Raw genomic sequence first — 20,805 nt, forward strand, 5'->3', positions numbered from 1 at the left:
TACAGAGGGTGGGATTTTTTGTGAATTTGTGTCTCTGCCTCTCCTACTCAACTTAATGTGGTCCTTTTATCCTTTGTTGTAGAGAGGAGTTAATCTACTTTTCAGATACTTTTCAGAGGGAAATGATCAATGTGTAGCTGTAGGTTTGGAGTGTCTGTGGAAGGAGGTAAGCTCAGGATCTTCCTATGCACCATCTTGAATTCCCCTTTTCTCTTATTTATTTTAAAGAAGAGTTCTTGGATACAGTTACCTGATCTCTTTTGTATTTGAGAATGTTGATCTATTGGCTTTAAAGTTGAGGAACATCGGTGACTTGTTCCCTCAACATTCAATGCCTTTATCCCTCACTTAAAGGGTGGCTTCATTTTCCCTGTTACAATAATTACATAACTTTGCTTATTGATTTCCAGATGCTTTGTGATTGTTACCTCTTTAATTATGCTTTCACAGAAATCCCGTGTCAACCATACTGTCATCCCCATTTCATTGATTAAGAAGTTGAGGTTAATAGAGGTTAATAATTACAAGGGTCACAGACAAGTAGTGGAGCCATGGTGTGTATACAGGGCTGCCTGTGTCCAGTGTCTCTTCTCTTTATCGCCTCCCATACCAGAGAGTCTGGAGGTGAGGCAGGCATGAGGCAAGGTGAGGCTCGGTCAGCATAGCAGATGGGAAGGAAAGAAAAGATGATTTGTCTTCTAAATTCTATTACCAGACATGTAAAGAAAATAGTATTTCCAAGAATCTTGAAGTCAAAAGTAAATAATAGTGAAATTGGAGGATATTTCTTAGGCCTATGCACTATGGAAGATTTCTTTTCAGGTTGACAGTTTCTTGGAATTCTAACAGCTGGGCATAGTACAATGCTCTATCATGTTACCATAAAAAATGCCTTCCGTTCAGGAAAATTAAAGGCATTACATCAAGATCCATACTCTCATGTCAGCTCCATTATCTTGAATCATATTTAATAGCTGTAATATTTGATATCTGTTGTTATAAACTCTCCTTTGGGGTTGGTATTTAAAATATTCCTTAAGCCTATTTAATCCATGTGATTCTATACCTGACAACATTAGTTACCTTCAGTCAAATGAAGCAGTGAGCATCTATGACAGAGTACAGAATAGCTAGAACAATGATTGTATTGCCATATGTAAAATCTGTTAATAATTAGTGGTTTATATATCAAATGGGATACATGAACCTAGTAGACTGGGACTATTTCATTATAGTCTCAGAGATTGTAAAGTGTATGATTTATATTTATATGTAATTAACTATTAACTTCTAAAATTTGTATGCAATTGTATGGTGTACAAAACCCAAAAGAATTTCTTTCACTCAGGAAATTAAGGTTGCAGTTTCTGAGTCTCCACTCAACATTTTCAGAAAGGGCTGCCTGGGTCTTCAGGATGATCTTAAGGGCAACCCGACAGTGAGGAATTCTCTCCTCCGCCCTCCGTGACCTCCCATGGCACTCACCCTCTCTGTTACCTCTTGGCACCTCATCAGTTGGTGGCATTTGTTCTTTAATTGATTTATTTCTTACTTATTAACATCCACCTCTAGACATTAGCTTTTGAGGAGACCATGTATAGCCTCCACCTTGTATAGTTCTTGGCACATAATAGGCATTCAATAAATATTTGTTAAATATTGTGTTTCCCGTAAGTCTTGTCTTCTGAACTAAATTATAAACTACCAAAGGACAGAGTTCACAATTTATACTCTGAATGGTCCATTGGACCCAATAATGCTGAGGAAACAGAAGGATCTCAATGATGATTTGTTATATGAATTGAATTAAATCATATAGAATACGAAAGGCTGCTTTCCTGGCTTCTGGCTCGTGCTTCCATAGTACTTTGTGCATGCCTCTTTATAGCCTCTAATCAACTCTATTTTAACTTTTTGTTCCTACAGCCAACTGTCTCTCTACATTTTGTACTCTGTAAGAGAAGTATTTATATCTTATTCTTCTTTGAATAATTTTGCATGTAGCAAATGATGAATAAAGAAAAGGAACTAACATCCTATTAATTGGCTACTATGCCAGACACATGGTTGTGCTATATGCAATACAGATGTAAATTTCATTAATCCTCACAAATCCTATGAAGTTGGTAATTTAATCTTCATTTTATAGTCAGCAACTCTAAAGCTTGATTGCTTATGCTAGATCATGTAACTGGCAAGGACCAGATCAGAGATGGAAACCCAGATCTTTCCAACTCCAAAGCTCTTACTCATTCTTCTACTGTGCTGACTCCCTTTTGATTTTGTAAATGAGCCAACTAATGGGAACAGTCATGGGAGGCTACAGGTGGAGCTTTTCTGTCCACCTCACAGTAATGTCTGAACCCTTTGGATCTTCTCACAAGGGAGTCATTTTCACTGCAAACTGATATGTTTAAGCAATTCGTCTTACTCTATTTATCAAGACTGCTTTATCTAAGTATATACTTCCTAATGTTAGGAAACTTAAGTAGAGTAGGATATTGTACTAGAGAACATTTATATTTTTAATCTCTTTTCTAGTAACATATACACCAGAAAATTCAGTTTGAAATCATTAACCTCAACCCCAAACATTAAGCATAGACAACTTGGAAGAACTTGGGTTGCCTCCCTTAGAAAGGTAAATTACCTTTGAGTAACAAGGGCAACTTCCCTCAAAAGGGTAAGGATGAGGCCTCCTGGAGTCACTGACGACAACTCCTCTTGGGAGGTTTAGTGAGTAGCTCTAGTGTTTGAGGAAAGGGGATATTATAAGACTCTTGGATTTTAGGAGTATAAAATGAAGTTGTACCCCACAGAAAGATGGCAGAGAATTACTCTGGGTCTGTCAGGTGATGAGTGCTTTGATATACTAGTCTTTAAACTTGATTAGGGCTACCCCTGGACACAGTGAATTTTAAGGGTATCAGTTCCCAGATCCTTAATTTCCATATGTGTATATATACTTTTTTCCGAAAATGTAACTACCTGAGAACTTGCTTGTGCTGAAAATAATGCTTCTTGCACTCTATAAAAGAAAGGCATATCCATCACCCATTCTAAATCTTACAAAAGTACACAGTTTTCAGGGTGTTAAAAAAATCTGGGCATCTAAAGGGAAGTCTCCTTTAATAAGTAAGGTACCAAAAAGCCTCAGGGTTTTCAGTCTTTTCATGGATTAAAAATGTTTGTGTTGAGGTTGATCAACTTGTTAGAAAGATAGTATTTGGGGTTGTACTGGGATTTGCTTTCAGATATATGGTAGAGTGGGATAGTGGGACTAATCACAAAATTCATTTAGTGATATTTCCCTCTTCTACCCCTTAAATATTATCAAAAAGTGCATTCCTCTTAAGGTAGAGTCCTGTAGGAGCAAAGCACAAAGACTCTATCACTAAAAAGCACTGGATATGAAACCACTTACCCCATGTTCTTAGAAGTAAGCATTTATTTTCAGCTCTTATTCTTATGACCCATAATGGGCTAGAAAGAAAAGTACCTTCAAATAGCCAAAGAACTAGAGATTCTTTTAAATGATTTGAAATGTTTTACAAATTACAAAATTTTTAGGTTATTTTCAACAAAATCCACCGATTTAAACAAATATTTTTCAGGGTTGGTATAGTGTAAAAGTTTTTCTATTTTAATCAAATTATATTACTGTTTCTTCCAATTGCAGGCATTTATGATTTGGCTTAAATTTTCTCCCTTCTATTACCAATACATAAATTTATGTGCTAGATACTAGACCCATTAGTTTTTAGTAATATATATACATTTTTTATTATAAAGTATGCCTCCAAACTTTAGTTTGAAGGCTTAAAATCTATGAAGCTATTTCTTGTATATAGATGCCACATAATACTTAGTTATTTAAAAAATCTGTGCACCAGAGTTAGATATATCAAACACATATACATATCAAAAGAATGTCACGCTTTTATCATATTCTTTGCTTCTCAAAGAACATGATAAAAAGTGCTGCCCATTATATTACATTGTTACAAAACCTGATAAACTACATAATTACTTAAAAATATTATTTTAGATTTATGTAATTACAGATTAATTTTGTTTATCTTTCATGGTACGATTGGCAATTTACCTCAGTAGTTTTTATAATACTTCTCTAAATGATTATTAACATTTTTAAATTGGAAATTACAGTCTGACTTGTGGATTGGCTCGAAAATGAAACTAGCTTCACCAACCAGGTTACATGTTAGTTTATTCAAAATGGTTAGGATATAATAATTTTTTCCATGAAATGACTGAGCTAAATCAGCAGTGCCAAGGTTTAGATGAAAATGTACTTAAAGTGTTTGAGAACATAAGATATTTGGTACAAAAAATGTTATCTGAGTTTGGATAATGAATTTAATAAAATTAATGCCATTTCAATTTTTTTCCTAAATCTTCCTTAGAATATTAAGTTATACAGATGCCTCTATATGAAAGAATGAAAGATGTAGATAAATCTTGGTAGAATTGTGTAATTTTATGAAAATACACAGTGTCATGGTGTTAAAAAAATCAAGGCGTCTGAGGAGAGGTTTCCTTTAATAAGCAAAGTACCATAAAGCCTCAGGGCTGGTTTTCCTATGTATTAAAAATGTTTGTGTTAAGATTGTTAGAATTGTTAGAAAGAAAATATTTGGGCTTGTATTGGGATTTCTGATTTCAGAAATACGGTAGAGTGAGATAGTGGGACTAATTATAATAGTCCTTTAGTGATTTTTTTTCCCTCTTCTACCCCTCAAGTATTGTCAAAAAATGCATTCCTCTTTTTTGGCAAATCCTTTTACTGGACAGATGGTTTTCATTATTGTTTTTCAACAATCCCAGAGTAGGATATTCAACTTCCCTCCTATGAAGAGTTGATTAATAAGGAAAACAAAGGGGATTTGGCTATTTTGCACCCAGAATTAGCAGAGTGGGAAGTATTCAGTTTTATAAATAGGTGGGGAATTGTCAGTTCATTAATCCATTGGCTCTGTCAAATTTCTCCATGGGTTTCTAAATACTCAGGAGTTTTGGTACTTAGTAAATGCCCAATAAAGATATTAAAGGAAACAAAACTTTTCATTCATTCATTCCATACACACCTTGAATGTTAACTATGTAGAGGTTGTCCCCAGCTCTGGCAGTGTGGCACTGACATCAGATACAGCCTCTCATTGCAATGACTCCCATTCAGTGGGCAGAGTTACACAGTAACATAAAAGTAAATAAATATGATTATTTAATTTTGGTATTCACTCTGAAGAAAATAATGCAGGAGGATATGGTAAGGATTGATTGCATAAGGATAGAGGGATTACCTTAGCGTGGGTAGTCAGAGAAGCTGCGAATGGGGCTGAGCCCTCTATGACATGAAGTAGTACCTCGTGACCAGTGAGAACCTTAAGGTGAAGGGAGGAGCAAGCACAGGAAGTCTTGAGGTGAGAATGCCTATGGATGCAGCCCTACATCTTAGAGAAGCATCTTCCATTTGTATGGTTCTTTAATTTCCAAGTCTCTCTACCACCCCAAATTTGGGGATCAAGTTCCCATTTCTGGCCAAGATTTTCCCACCTCTATAGAGATACTGGTTAGTAAATCAAATCTTCAAACATCATTGTTTTGACTGGGCAGTTTCTGGGAAGAAGGATTTGAGAGCTTGAAACAGAGAACAAAATAACTGACTCAGACTTCACAGGCCATAACTTGTCTAACTGCTCATTCTGCAAGAAGTAATATTACTAGAATCCTCACTGCCCATGAACTCTCAAACTGGAAGTCTTTCCCTCTTTCTTGCTCTCAAAATTAGATATAAAGAAATACAACTTTTGTTTCTGTCTGGTCATCCAATAATATGTTTATTGTGAAAATGTTGATGGAAAAATGAAAGACAAAAACAAAAATTTAAGGCTCTGAAAAAAATAAAGCTGAAATATGATGAAAAACACTGAAGAAATATGATGAAAAATATAAAGACAAGGAAAAAACAGATGACATCCCCAATCCTGGAAGGAATCATTGTCAATACTTGTGTGAATTTCTTTTCTTTCTTTCTAATCTTTTGAAAAAACAAACATGCATACACATACAATTATATGTATATAGTGACTAGTGCATTTAATTACTTTAATTTCAGGCTAAAAGTTCTGTTCTGTTAGTCAGTTGACACAACCCTGTCAACATGCTGTTGAGCATGTTCTTCTGGCATTGGACAAGAACATTTATAAGGAGTAGAGAGATTTAGGGAATATGTAAGATATGAAGGCTTTATTTTCTTTCACCACACCTTCCTACTCTCCTAACAAGATTCACTATTGCTTCCTTTTTGTCCCCACATATGTTTCTTTGATGACACATATCTCTTATTACATTTATATGAGTAGCAGAAGTGAGCTTCCTACACAAATCAGGTACAAAAAAACACATTTCTTCACTTTTCTAAATTGGATCAATCTGGATCCAAGCCTTTGCATGTGAGAGAATAAACTAATTCAGTCTCCATGTTCAGTCTGTCATGCCTTCCCTAAAGTAACACAGGAACCCAGTGATTACCTGAGAAAGGTGATGGGCCACTCTTACAGCAGCCACTCATTTGAATACCCATTTCCCAAGTTCTTTTGAGCTTCTCAAAGATATGTGACTCCATTCCCAGAAAGGCAACTCCATTTACTTGGGGACTAGTATGAACCAGTAGATTTTCTTCAGGGCTTCCATTTTATGGTCTTATTTCCCACTAAAGTTTTTATCTCCTGGTGAGGGGTGCATTGAGTATCATCAGCTGAAAGTCTCCAGCTCCAAACCCTTGTTCGTTTCCAGGGTGTATCTAGTGTCTCTTTTCTCTGTCAGTCTTTCTCAATGGTTCTAGACTTTCAAAGAAAAATCTGGGTTAAAAAGGTTTTTCTCTAGCCCTGCAGCCTCTGCTTCTGTCTCACACACCAGTCTATGATGCTTTCCTGAGATTAGGAAAGTACAAACATGGAGGAAATTCTTTAACTTAATCTCCACAGTGAGAAGACAGCAAGAAGTTAGCATTACAATAAACAAACCACATATTTGTTTACATGCCCATGTCATTCTATAGGTCTGGATCCTCCAGCTCTGTATCCTTCAAACAAACACAGTGCTTAGCACATAGTAATGTGCCCAACAAATGTTGTTGAAAAAATAAATGCATTTATTATTAGTTTTGACTTAGAAACAAAATAAGACACAGTATTTTATAAAATATTTTATAATTTCCATGTCTCTCCACCACCCACAATTTGGGGATCAAGGTCCTATTCCTGGCCAAGATTTTTCCAACTTCTATAGAGATACTGGTTAGTAAACCAAATCTTCAAAATGGGTATTCAAATGAGTGGCTGCTGTAAGAGTGGCCCATCACCTTTCTCAGGTAATCACGGGGTTCCTGTGTTACTTTAGGGAAGGCATGACAGGCTGAACATGGAGACTGAATTAGTTTATTCTCTCACATGCAAAGGCTTGGATCCAGATTGATCTGATTTAGAAAAGTGAAGGAATGTGGTCTTTTTTTTTGTACCTGTGGTGTTATTTTGACTGGGCAGTTTCTGGGAAGAAGGATTTGAGAGCTTGAAACAAAGAACAAAATATCTGGGTAGTGGTAGTTGATTCTTTCCCTTGAGAAAGACCTGTTCAAACAAAATCATTTATATCTGCTCTTTGGCATCTTACCACATACTTCAGGAATTAGTTATTGTAGATTATTATTGTGACTCTAATATAAGGCAAGGTGAGATCCTGTAATGGGGCTGGGTCGGGAAGAGGAATCAGCGTAATATGGGCTGAGAGGACTTTTTAGTGCTTTGTGTTGACCCCTTGCATGGGCATGGTGGGGGCAGGGTAGTTACCAGTCCAAATTAGCGTGTAAATGTCTGAGAAAACTCAGGATGGCTCTGGGCTCCATCATTTGGACTCCCAGCAAGCTGATCTGGGATTTGCTGTCGTGGCAGTACTTTCTCATAGTCACAAGGATTACCTGAGCAATATATTTTTAATGTCACAGGAAGGTGATTTTACAGATAGATAAAAAGCACTGCTTATTAAGTAATCTTAATTTAATATCCAAACTATTAATGCTATAAAATTAAGAATTGAGGTAAAAAACCTTACAGTCTGCATATAATTTCTTAACTTCTCTGAATATTTAACAAAATTTGAGTGAAACGTTTCCTATTGTTTGAGAGTTCCTGAAGAAACTGCCAAGTGGAGAGGGATAGGGAAGTGCTGGTCTCTGAAGGACTCTCTCAGAGACAGCAAGACTGGTCCTGGACTCTCATCCCCACTGCTCCCTTTCAACTATTAAAAGAATAAAAGAAATTATGGAAAGATAGAACAGAGAGGATTTCTAGGAAGATTTCTACAGAGCCTTTAGAATTCCTTCCTCTTATTTAGCTGATCCCAGTGACAGGGCTGCTCATGGAGGCTGAGAATGCCTGCAGAGAGGGGTAATTAGCATTTTACTCATTGGCTGGAGGTTTGCTGTGGCCAAAGAGCTCTTTGGAGACCCTGACACATGAGTCTAACAGTTTGGAGGCATTTTGAAGGATAGGGGTGAGCTACAGGATCCCATGGTGGCAGAGCAAGGATTGAGGGCAGAAGTAAGGAAAGCCTGTACGCCGCGGCTTGGTAAGGCAGGCTGCATGGGATTCCCCATACAAATGAAAGTTCAGGAAGAAATTTGTCTAAAGCCAAATGGCCAGACTTCCTACATGTGAAGGCTGCCTGCAGAGTGAAAAATTCCTGTACCTGTGCTGAGGTTGAAGGTAATTTACTTCACTACTTCACTTTTTAAAATTACTCTCTTTATTGACTGGATTCTGCATTCCCTCCCAAAGTAACTACATAATGGTACGGTCATCTCTCCTGACAGGAATCCTAAAGGAGACCTATAATAGAGTTGCAGATGCTGTTCAGTTTGAAACAGATTCTTAATCCAGCAACTAATCCATAGGGACCAACCTGCATAGGGAGGGACTAAGAAGAGTTAGCTCTTGAATCCTGGTGAGTTTCAGAGAAGGAGTCTAGAATTTAGTTGAATAGAAGAGTGGATTTAAGGCTCTGGGATAAAGTTTACATAGGCTAGTTATAGTTTTTAAGATTGATTTTTTGCCCAACCTGTTTCCAATGTTCTGCTCTTAGAACATTCCTTTCTAATTGTACATTTTTTTGTGGGGAGATAGCAATGATTTTATTAATAGTTCCTTTTCAACAGATTTATGTTGCTTATCAAGAGCTATATCAACTATTTCTCAGTTTAGTATGAAAATATGACTGCTGGAATAAGGCAACACCTTGTAGGTAAAATCTGCAAATAATCAAACACTGCTGGGTTCTGCTTGCCTAGAAGTGGAGTGTGGTCCTGTAACTCTGGGAGGAAAATCCCGGGGCAAAATACCTCTAAAACCAAAATCAGTCAAAGGTAGAAGTAAAATTAGGAAACCTGTTTATTTCTTACAAGCAGTCATCCCGTCTCTCTCTCTTGACCAGGGCTAGCAGAAGAGTGAGCTCCATCCAACCTCTCCAGTCCAGATAAACTCTTGCACACCCTTTACTTACCTATTGATATGTAGATGGACTTCTCTTCACCCCTTGAAACACCTATTGATATGCAGATGAACTAAAGCCAGGCAAGAGATTCTGGAAATATTACAATTTTACCCACAGGTCCAAATGTTCAGCATTTATTATCAGTGATGAAAAATCTCAGGTGTGTGGCAGAGGTGATCACTCATAACATAAAGTAATTTTGCTTTATATTTTAATAGTACATAAAGAGTATTTTTGTTTAAAAATCTTATAATATCTACTTCAGATTTTGTCCTAAAAATGGATAGTTTCAAATGTAATAGAGTGCTTTGCATTCTTATGTTAAATTTGGGAGTGGGGAAAAAAGACTTATTAGAGTCTATTGTGGCCCTATGTATGGGTCCTTTAAAGTAGATGTGTTTGTAGGACATTATGGTAGAAGTCTGGGATGTCCACTGGTTGGTGGAAAAAAGATTCAGCAACAAGGGTACTTCTTGTTGGTAGGTACCTAGAGAAATTTAACCAGCTTCAGGAATTCCATACCATACATACTGGATGGTTTGGGCCTTTTCATATATGCCAAGCATAGTTTTGGATTGGGACAGGGTTGGACACAGCTGGCCCAGGTGATGGAATTCCTCTGTGCAGCAGTCAACCAAAGCTGGAAAAAGAGAGCAACTATTGGCCATAAAAAAGAATTGGGGCAAATACATAGAATTAGTGAGCATGCAAGTGACAAAGCAGCTAGGTTTATAAAAGCAAATGGAACTATAAAACGCTAGCCTGAATCACTTTATCAGTATAAGTGGCTTGATAGCCTTTCCCAGGATAAAGGAAGAACCTGAGAAGTTACTCTACTGCAGATGATAGCTAGGTTTTAATACTTAAATACTTTAAATACTTAAGAGGTTTTAAGGTTTTCATGAATAAGTATTTAGGGTGTGGAATCTTTGTTTTGGTTAAAATCGTGTGATTTTATTAAAGTTAAAGCCATTGTATTGATCAGGAAATCTATTCAACTGAAAAACAGAGAAAACCTGATTAGCTCTGGATGAAAAACCTAAAGGCATGTTTGCCAAACCTAATGAGTTTGGCTTTAAGAGGCCAGGACAGGTGGGTTGAATAATGACCACAGGGTCCTAGCTTCTCTCCTGTTTCTAGTCCACCATGGTTAGTGTATTGGCATTTGGGCACATGCATGTTGCTTCACGGGCACTGGAAGCTGCCAAGTCTCCAGGCTTGCTGACTGCATTCCAAAATGAAGAGCAGACCTTTATAACAGTCAGGCAAAGGAAAAAGGTGTGGAGAGTGCAAGCTCTATTAGCTAGCCTATAGTGTTAGCTCACAGCGTTCTAAGGATAAATATTATATAAACAATTATTAGGTAACATAATAGGTTCTAAATTATCAATAGTTTTCATGTAATATGAGAGCTGGTAGTTTTAGATATTACTTGCTTTTAGCCTAATTTATGTTAGATTCATCCCAGTTTTCCCCGTACCTGGGTCTATGGCTCTGTAAAAAATGGAGAGCTGACTTATACTCAGGCATAGCAACTAAGTTCCATTCTACATGCCAACTCCAGTCAATTGGAAGGGCTGCCAAGCCTGCTGGGTGGAGGTGGATTCTGAGGCTGCCTGCAGGTCTGGCAGGAAACTAGGTTTTGATGTTTGCCTTGAGGGAAAATAGAGAAAACATTTGCCCATGGGTTGAATGTCTGTTCTCCCTTTTGTAGAAAATTCAGTTGTAAGATAAACCCTCCCCTGGAAGTCGTGGTAATCTTCCTCTTTCCCCATGTGACTTCTTAATGCCAGTATGTATGAAGAGAGGTAAACTGATACTTTAGCCAAGTAAAAGTAAGTTCAGTTGAGCTCTTTTACTATAAAAGGAAGGCCAGGTAGACTGAATCAGCCAAATCTGTTTCTTTGAAATTAAGTCATTCAACTAGTCTTTGAGATATCACCAGAAGTTGTATATTCTGACTAAATAATATACAGAGGAGTGGCAGCTGCCATATTAATTATGTTGGAGTTTACACTATCATTCTCATAACTAGATATCAGTTGGAGCAAAGCTTTATGCCCAAAATAGCAACCTTAAATTTCTCTACCACAAGGTATTTCTGCTCAAAATTACCTGTCCATATAAATGAACATACACATTCCTTTGTATTAGTCTTTTTAGATTGCCCTAAGAAAATGCCATAGACTGCATGCCTTAAACAACAGAAATTAATTTTCCTATAGCTCTGGAGGCTGGAAAGCCCAAGATCAAGGTGCTGGCAATCTAGCTTTTATTCTGAGGTCTCTTGTCTTGGCTTGTAGGCAATTATATATCTTGCTGCGTACTCATATGACCTCTTTGTGTGTGTGCAGAGAGATAGTGAGAGTAAGATTTCTGGTGTATTGTCTTATAAGGACACTAATCCTACAGTATCAGAGCCCACCGTTATGATCTTGTTATTAAATCCTTATAGGCCCTGTTTCCAAATAGAGCCACATTGGGGGTTAGGGCTTCAACATATGAATTTTGGGGAAGTACAATTCAGTACATAGCATCCCTATAAGATAAAACTATAAGGAAGTTATAATGCTAGAACAGAAGATAAACTTTTTCATTCAAGGTTCAATAAAAGACCTTTATTCTAATCTCTATCATATTTTATGATATTCTTGATCCACAGAATGTTCAAGGTCTTAAGAAAGATTTGTGAGGAAGCATGAAGAGCAACCCAAATATGCTTTTCATCACAGTACTATTTTTGGCAAGAATTATTCAGCTTGGGAGGTCACCAAGAATGATAAATACCAGCAGTCCAAAGGTTTAGTTATTTTCTTTCACGTAAACTTTAATCAGTTTTATGATTTTTATTTTATGTTTTAATTAGATATCAGACAATACTGAAAAATTTCCTTTAATTAGCTTTTTTTTTCCTTCCATGAGAAATGACTTAAGAAATGGAGTTTGCCAAGTGTGTATCAGCTCTTGATCAAGGAAACAGTTCTTAGTGGTTTAACAATATTTAAAACTAAAGACATAAACAAGCCACAGTGATCACATGATAAACTAATCACTGTGATTTAATAGAAAAAAGATAAGAAATTTAGAAAAAAAACTAAAACAGAAAACAGTTTTACTTCTGATTGTCACTAGTCTCCCAGAATAAATACCAAGAGAAGAATGCCTGGTACAAAACTGGCAACAAAGTTTGGATTGGCAGGCAGCAGATCTGAATTTGAACATATCACCACTTACCTTTTCTAAGTCTCAATTTCTTTGTCAGTGAAATGGGACTACTAATTTCTATGTAAAAGTATAGCTATATGGGTACGAATATATTTAGAATTGTGTCAGCCATATCACATACAAAAACTTATGAAATAAATTTGTACTAGGTGACAAGTTCTGTGTGGGCAGGTATGTATTGACCTAATAGTTGTAACTCCAACACACTTTTAATTTTTAATTAAACAAATACCCAAAGAGTGTTTGTTGAATGAATGAGAGAGTATGTCACAGATAGACAAGTGACTTATCACCTAGTTTCCTTTCTTCCAATATTCAATTTGCCCTAAGTGATCTTTCAGCTCCTATAGTTTGTGATATTTTGATTCAGAATAGGATTCAAATTCACAATTCTTAAGAGTGGTATGAAGAAGCAGTATGTGAAAATCTCATTTTAGGCAAAACCCAGTGTGTGCTAATGGATAAGCCACTTAACACTCCAGGAACCTGGACAGCAATTTTCTCTTTGTGGATTTCTTTTGTCAAAATTACAAAAGTGGTGTGTATTTGTTGAAAGTGTGAATAAATCCAGGCCTGTTTAAAATTTAAAAAAATAAAATAAAGTCTTCTCCCCTTCTCCTCCTCCTTCTTGTCCTACTTCTTAGGAATAAATGATGACAAAAGTTTGATGCATATTTTTTCAGACCTCTCTTTGCCTCAGTCTCTGTCTCTCTTATATATTCAGATGAAGGAATAGATGGCTAAAGTATTTTTAATAAATTGTGCCAGATAGTAGATGTATTTATAATTTGTAAATAGGGAACAGATGAAAAAATCTCCAAAGAATGACACTACTTTGTGCAATTTGCTGTACTAGGAAACCTGAGGGGTACCTGGGACAGGGCCTGATGAATCAGTTTGTGCTCAGAACAGCTCCTCTTGGCACAGTATAACTGTACGTCACAGGTGGCCACTTTCTCTACATCTGTTCTGAGTTGGCTTGATACTTAAGCAGGTTAGTTGAGGTTCCTTCCTCTTTAAACCCAAATCCGGCATTAAGTAATAAACAACTGATCAATAGAATAGGATGGGTTGGGTACTCACTGGATCAAATTCATATTAGGCATAGTTACTAAAACAGAGCTGAGATATGGTTTCAGGAAATGTAGACTTTAATGGATGAAAATCCAATTATGCTTCATTATTTTAACACTTTTTTTTTGTAGAGATAGATTTTCTGTTCTTTAAATTATACTTACAGTTTGCTTGAAAATGATCACTTTGAGAAGTTTATACCCAAGCATTACCAGAAGCTGGGTGGGTTAAGATTTTAGTTTTCATTGTGAAATTTGTGCCTGCCCCTTCTGCTTCTATTGGCCTCTGGTTGGGTGGGCCTTGGCACTTTCCTGCTGACCATAGAGGCTGGAAATGGAGACCCAGGGCATGGCTATACATCATGCATATTCCTCAAAAGGTTTCCCTTTAAGTATCCTTAATTATTGTTTCTATAAACCGTTACCATGTTCTAGTTTTGAGATTGGAAATCATCCACAAGGTTATTTGTGCTTGGAATGGGCACAAAATCTCTCAAGTTCTGATTTTGATTCTGAAGTCATCACTGTGGGTCCACATTCCTTATTTCTATTGAAATTTCTGCCAGTCTTACAGATGGCTGAAACAGGATAGTTCTTAGCAAAGGTAGGGAAAGGACAAATGAGGACCAGCCCCTACATATTCACCTGGGCTATCCTGTGCAGAAGTCCCTAACCCCATCCAGCCATGTGCCTCCTGTTCCCAGTTCCTCCTGAGGTCCTTCCTTGGTCCAGAGATTATATGCTATGAAAGCATTTCAGCTTCTGTAAAAAGAAAGTAGATGAGTGATATACTCTTAAGAAGCTTAGTTTTGGAGAAGGGGGAGTAGCAAAAGAAAAAAGGAAGAGCAGTATAGACTCCACATAGATTGGAGCAATCTGTATCCTGTTTTGGAATAGACAGGACTAATATTCAGCCATATGCACCACAGTGAGTTTCCAGTATTGAAGTACTTCTCTCATGGCTTTGCCTCTGGTGATCATATCTGTGTGGACAGGGAGGGCCTAGCGCAGGCAGCACCTACTTGGTGGAGACAAAAGCTAAGAGACATTAAACCCATTGTTAAAAATTTGATGGTTTTCTTCTTGAAAAGGGAACAACATTCCAGCACAAAAGCTGAGAGGACAGGGATGAGAAGACTTAAAGGACAAGTCAGAGAAAATCCCAAAGGCTAAGAGAAGAGGCAGGATACATTGCTACTCTTACTATCAGGGTTGCAGAGATTCTCCGTGCTGGGACACACAGTGGGAATCAAGGTCTGTGAATTAAAACGCTCTGAAACATTCAGCCCAAGTTCATGCTGCAGTATCTCCGTACTTGTTCAACGAATTGCAAACACTGGCCACAACCAAATCTGTTCTAAAACTTTGTGATCCATCAGCAATACTAGTTGAGTAGCTACAGCATTTTTCAACCAGTGCTTATTTGTTGGTAGCAGACAATCAAGTTAAAAGCACAGTTATCTCCTTCCTTGAAGGAAAAAAAGCATCTAAAACAGGAGTTGTACAGGGCCTCAACCAAGTGGGCTGGTATTCAAGCATAATGATATGTCAGTACTGCTACTGACATCATTACTGACATACCAGCCATGAGAACCTCAGAGCTTTCACTCCATGGTACTGCTACTGCCGTCTTCCTGCTCTCATTTCATTTTTCTGAGTCTCTTCTCAGCATCAAAGGTGCCTGCAGAACATTCTTCCAGTCATTCATTCAACCATTGTTCATTGACCTCTGCTAGATGTCAGCCTCCAGACAGCGGTGGTGCTGAGAAGGTCACTCTGGTTTGCTGTGATTCACTGATGGAAACGTCTGAGTTGGGCAGGGTTTTGCATCAAGCATTCCGGGTTTCAGTACTGACTCCAGTGCTCAGTAGCTCTGATGTTTATTAGTCCTCAGGCACATTAACCTCTCTGCATCTCAGGTTTTTTATTTATAAAGTCAGGGCAGTTTTACTTGGCACAGCTTTTAAGGCAATTTTACTCGGCGTACCTTGGACCATAAGAATAAAGTAAGTGTGTAAAGTGCTGGGAGAGAGGCTGATTCATAGTCGTGCTGCCATAAAAGTTTATTTCATTTCCTCCATCCTCTAATCAATATAAGTCTCCACATCTGATATTAAAATGGCATGAAAAACAGACTCATCAACTTTAAAGTTATTAGTTTTGTTCAAGAAGTTCAAAGACTTGAAATAACTTTGTCGCTCCTTTGAGATCTAAGTTACCTTGCCATTTGAACACATTTCCGCGGGGACTGGGGTAGAGCAGTGAGCCTAGGAGTGGAGAAGCAAAGGAAAACTGATAGCCTGGGCCTGGTGCCAGGGAAAGCCAGAGTGAGAGGGAGAGGAAGTGCCTTCTAGACTTTGCCTTTCTTCCCTGGTGTTACTTAATCGCTGTAGCTTTACTGGAGCTCTCAGGGAGGCATTTATTATTGATACTAGGGCCGTTCTTTTTACTTTGCAGTTCCCAGTGACATACAACAGCTGAAACACTGATCCCAACATGCCATTTTGAGTTCCCTTACCTAATGTTTTCTCTCTCTGAGGCCCCATAAATAAAGAATTAGGGCATTTGGAGATTGACTTTGGAGCCTCATCCATTTTCTGAGTCTTTAGGGATAGAAAATATAAACTGCAGGGTCTGCAGTCTCTGGCCAGCAAGCCAAAGCTGGTGAAGAGATGCTCCCTGAATCCAAGGCCTCTCTCAGCTCTGGCTGCGGGTTGGGTGCAGATTTTAATCATCATTGTGTCATTGGCCTTTTAGTGCCACATCTCAATGTGGATGAAGACACAGCTTTTAGATGATACTAATACACATCTGTGCACAGTCTTATGTTCTTTTGTGTGTATGTGTGTGACTCCTGTGTATGAGAGGCGCCTACCATATTAGTACCCTTTGTTTTAAGGGAATTTTGTTTTCTAGGGTTTAAGATCCCATAAACCAGGAGTAAGGGAGCCATATCCTATTTGACTCCCTTGCCACTTTCTAGTACATTAAGCACAATGCTTTAGAAAAAAAGTAAACATTAGTATATAATGGGGATGACATCATTACTGACATATCAACCATGTCCCGATCACGACTTTTATTACCCTATGTCACTTGGGTCACTAGCTCAGCTTTTTCTTCTTCCATTCCTTACAGTGTTTTCCTCTTTGGGACTTCCACTGATTGGACACACACTCTCTTAGCTCTTTGCTAGTTGACTGCTCTAGTCTTTCTAACTCCTTCTAGGAACATGATGGAATTGATCTTGGAAGACCTTTACTTTCTTTTAGTATAAACACCATGTCTACCTTCCCTTTCTAAAATTATAGTGATGTAGCTGGAAACTTCTGCAAAATTTTTTTTTTCTATAGAGTTTCTCCTCTGGGATCTCACTGTGCTTCCACCTTCTTACTCATATCACAGGGTAGAGGGGGGGGGTCTTTAAAAAAATAACACCTCAACATGGGCCCCACCTGAAAAAGAAGTGTTGGGTAAGTGATTTCCCATATTATTTTAACATTTAGCCAGTGTTGGCAACAAGTGGGTTATGCTTTCATTTCTTAATTTAACAATTATACATGAAGACTTTGTCATGTGTTATCAAGCCATAAACAATTCCATAATACCCACTTTTTCAGTGAAAGAGACAACTACATTTTTGGTCTAAATTACGAATATCTGATGTGATCTTTCAAGTGGCCGAATGTAAGCATGCATGTTGGTCATCTCTGCAGGACATTGCGCCTCAGCCACTGCTCTCAGCAGGCAAAGGTCAGGCTTTTCTGTTCTGCCAGCTCTTACCACCCACTCTGATGCTGCCCTTCATCACTATCAAGATAGGTAGGGGATATGGAAATGTGCACATTTGTCCCCACACGTGATTGCTGGATTGCAAGTATTAAAAATCCATTCAAAGTGGATAAAGCAGAATTAACAAATCAAACGGAACCTTATGGAAACCAAAATAAAGGAGCTTTGTTGGGCCTCTGTCTGGAACCCAGAACTGGAGAGTTGGGGGCCAGCCCACTTCTTTGTGTTTCTCTGCATATCTTCTTGTCTTTTCTGCTGCTGCTGTTCACATTTTCTTGGCTTTGGCAAGTATAACCAGTATATGGTTGCTTGCCCTGGCCCCAACCCCAGCTGCTCAGGTTTACTGGTTTAAGTTCCAATAGACACTGACTGTTTTTCTATTTTCCAATTCTAAACCCAGAAAGAGAAATTTGCTTTATTTATATGTCATATATCTAGTGTCTCCTTGGGTCTGTTTCTGACTTATTAGAAGTTGAAAGAACAAGTTTTCTAAGGACTTATGAAAACTGGACCAAAAAATATTGTCATCTCTAGTACAACTCTACACATGTACATACACACACATTCCACATATGTATATACACAATACACAATGTCCATTCATAAAAAATGATAATCAGGTTGGAAACTGAGGTTCAGAAGACAGCATGGTACAGATGAAAAAACCTGGAGGTGAGAGGAAAGAGACATGGATGGACTTTTGGACTGGCTTTGTTACTAATTGCTGGTACCATCTTGGGCAACTTCCTTACCATCTCTGATTTTCATTTTCCTCATATATAAATGAGGGGACTGGGCAGTGGTTGGTTATGTACTTCCACAGCACTGTTATTTAAAAAAAAGTAATGACTTCCATATACACTTTTCTCCTTACCCTAAGCCAGTGATCCTCAAACATTTTCATTTTAGGAACTTTTACACTTTTTAAAAAATTGAGGAACCCCAAGAGCTATTGTTTATGTGGATCATATGTACTGATAATGATTGCATTGGAAATTAAAACTAAGAAAATTTTAAGAAGTATTTACTTATTAATTCACTTAAGAATCACAATAACAAACATGTATTAACATAAAAAAACACATTTTATGAAAAGTAACTATAATTTCTAAAACAAAAACAAATCTCTTAATATGCACCTTAAAAGCAAACAGATGGATTTTCTTACCTATTTCTGAATTCAATCTGTTGCAATTTGTTTTGGTTGAATGACACACAGAATCGAACTCACACAGAAATGAGGCTGGAAAAGAGACGAGTATTTTATCTGAATTTTCAGATACTTATGGGTCTTTTCTTTGATACAGTTTTCATTATATAACATTTAAAAAGTCACATTTATTAATAACATCACCAATTTCATCAGAAAAGTCTTTAAGTATTGGGAAGATGGTAAGCTCACATGACACAGTTTTCTGAATTCTAATATTGGTTTGAAAGTTCAGGGTTTATCATTGGTAACAGACAGTGTCAATTTTTTTCCTTCAAGTCATAGGCCTGTTTTGGTCATTTTAGAGAAACTATCAAATATCTGAATAATCAGTCTGAATAATCTGAAATAGTCTGAATAATCAGTTTGTCAATTGTTCTTTTAAGTAAAAATCTTATTCCATTGAAAAACAGCTAGCCAATTTATAACTCATTGATTAGTTCTAGTGCTTTATGCACTGTTTCATCAAGAACAATCTTTTTATGAACATGTACAGAAGCATTATAGGAAAGAGTATGTGGGAGGTAAATATTTTGTGATTTGCACATCTGAATGTATCTTTATTCTATCTTCCTACTTGATTGATTGTTTGGCTAGTTATAGAATCCCATGTTAGAAATAATTTTCCTTAAGTATATTCCACATGCTTACCAGTTCCCAGAACTGCTGATAGAAATCCATGGCTACTGTGATTTCTCATTGTTCATCTATTACCCTCTCACTCTTCTTCCATGAAAGATCTTAGTACTTTGTCCCCAATGCTTCCAAATTTTACAATGACTTTTTTTAAATTGGGAACTCAGTGAGCACTTTCAGTCTGAAAAATATGACTCTTCCATGCCTAGAAAATTTCAAGAATTATTTGGTTGATCATTTCTTCCTTCTTGTTCTTTGTTCACTTTCCTTCTAGAACTCCTAGTATTTTATATCAGACCACTGCAAACAAGTTCTCTAATTTTCTTATCTTGTCCATCTTTTTAAAATGCTGAACTTATGTGAGTTTCCTCACTTTTGCATTACATTAATTTTTAAATTCTAATACTGTGTTTTTAAATCTGAAGAACTTTTTTCCCTTTTACAGCTTTTTTTTTCTTTGAATGCTCTTCTAGTTTTTTAAATGGTATTTTCTTCTTGTTTCATGGATACACTATCCTCTCTTATGCTTCTTAATGATAATTTCTTTCTAAGATGTTTATTTCTTTGTTCACAGAACTTACTGCTTCCAAGTTGCTTTTTTTCCCTATTTAACTTGTCTTTATTATAGAGGTAGAGAATTTCCTCAAATGTCTAATAATCCTTAGATTTCTGCTCATGATTTAGAACAGGAACTCAAACTGTGATTAAATATGTGAGCACATGAACAGGGCTCATAGACTTCCATCTCTTTGCAGGGGCATCGGGGTAGGTGTTAGGGTCTCTTGATGTCAGTGTGTTTGGAACACACTCTTCCAATCTGTCTAGAAAATACAGATCTGACTACTGGGGTCCTGGAAATGAAGACAGGAAGAAGGGAAGTCAGTCAGTATTCCATATGCATTTGATTACTTAATCTTACTATTCTTAGTAGAATATGCAGGCTTTTAAATGAGCCTAGTGTCCCCTTGTGCTAATATTCTCAATTTTATAGTCTCCTGAGTTGAACCCTCCAGAAGTTCACTGAGAAACCTCTGAAATTCTGCTGGAGGCCACCAGCAATAGCAGAACAAGAACTTGGAACTCTGGCGATCTTTAACCTGTGCAATGCTGGGTGCTGGTCTTCTATAAAGTTGGCCTTGATATTCTTCCAAAACCATTCTTTGGCATTATAGCCATGGTCTTTTCAGCAAGACCTTTATTTCTCTAAGCACATCTTTTTGTTTCTTTTTGGTCCACTTTTGCCCAATTCTTCTCAGTAGCTGTTTCAACCTTTTACTTCTCTTCCCTAGCTCAACTCCCTGC

Source organism: Manis pentadactyla, chromosome 8 (genome assembly GCF_030020395.1).
Source record: "Manis pentadactyla isolate mManPen7 chromosome 8, mManPen7.hap1, whole genome shotgun sequence".
In the NCBI taxonomy this organism is placed as follows: Eukaryota; Metazoa; Chordata; class Mammalia; order Pholidota; family Manidae; genus Manis; species Manis pentadactyla.